Genomic DNA, 1267 nt, shown 5'->3' on the forward strand with positions numbered 1-1267 from the left:
CTACTGACTCTGTAGCAACCGAGGCGCTGTGCGATGTGAACACCTGGCGCTTTCTGATGTCTCTGATTTAACGGTCGACCCAAATTAGGACCGGAAGCTCCCAGGGGCTTGGTTGAAGTACCTACAGGGGTTGGAAGAAGTACCATTCCCCGAGCCTGGCACACGTGTCGAACGCAAAGTACCGTCGTACCTGCATTAGCCTGGAAGCTCCCACCCCTGAACGGTGCCGGACCCAAATATGTCATGAAACAGGGGCGAGATTTGCCTCTCGGCTAGGAACCGAGAGAACAGCAAACACAGCTTGCGACGTGACGAGCCATGTCGTTGGTAGCCCGCGAATCGTCTGATATACTTAACAGCATCGTATGCAGTCGACCTTGACGGCAATATACACCATCAGGCTGAGCCTCCCTGCATCCTTGCTCGGCCACGAGCTGGGGCGCTCGATGGCGATGTTGATGGGTTCGATAATGGGACACCATGTGAGTGTCAGCCGAAGCAGATGATCGCCTCGGCCCATGTAAGGCCTTGCTCATGATCCCAGGAATCCGGCTGCCCGGAGACCAGGCAGACGACCCCCGATTGAACGTGTCTGCACACCAGTCTCCGCGGCGAGCGGTGAGCTCCATCGCCAGCGGAGACAGTCTTTCGTGGGATCGTCTTTCACGGGAAAATTTTGCCTTCAGGGTAACCTTGCCCTGCCATTGACATGAGGCGACGGGATGTGGAAGTACCGCCAACCACTGCGGCGGGATGAGATGTAGACCCCAAGTCCTGGCGATCCCAGCCTCCTGTCTCTCAGCCTTGGTGTTGAAAGGGAGGAGCATCGTCCAGGACAGGCACTGCAGCGGGGATCAGTGCCTAGTAGGAAGAGTGGAGCCCGCAATTGGTCGCTGGAAGCCTTCCCCGGGCCCAGGAAGACGAACCGACCAAAGTTCGTTCGTTGAGACGTGGGCCTCTTAGGCACGAGTAGATATTCTTTCCAAGTCCAAGGAAAGGCTTCACCGTGGTGACGCAAGTACAATCCAGAATTGCTGGGCGTGCCTCTGACGCCGCCTTCTTCAAGCCTCTTTCCTTGACTTGTGGTAGCTCTGTCACGGCGGCAGGTGGAGATAAAATTCGCAGTGACAGGACACGGGCAGTCGTGGCAGAGCAGGATAAAAAAGGTCGGTGGAAGGTCGTCGTGGTTACAGTAGGGCTAGTACCATCCTCCCGTCCGTTGTGGACACTTCCGTAGGGGCACTGCGTCCGGCAGACATAACCAGGG

Source organism: Verticillium alfalfae, genomic scaffold (genome assembly GCF_000150825.1).
Source record: "Verticillium alfalfae VaMs.102 supercont1.6 genomic scaffold, whole genome shotgun sequence".
NCBI lineage: Eukaryota > Fungi > Ascomycota > Sordariomycetes > Glomerellales > Plectosphaerellaceae > Verticillium > Verticillium alfalfae.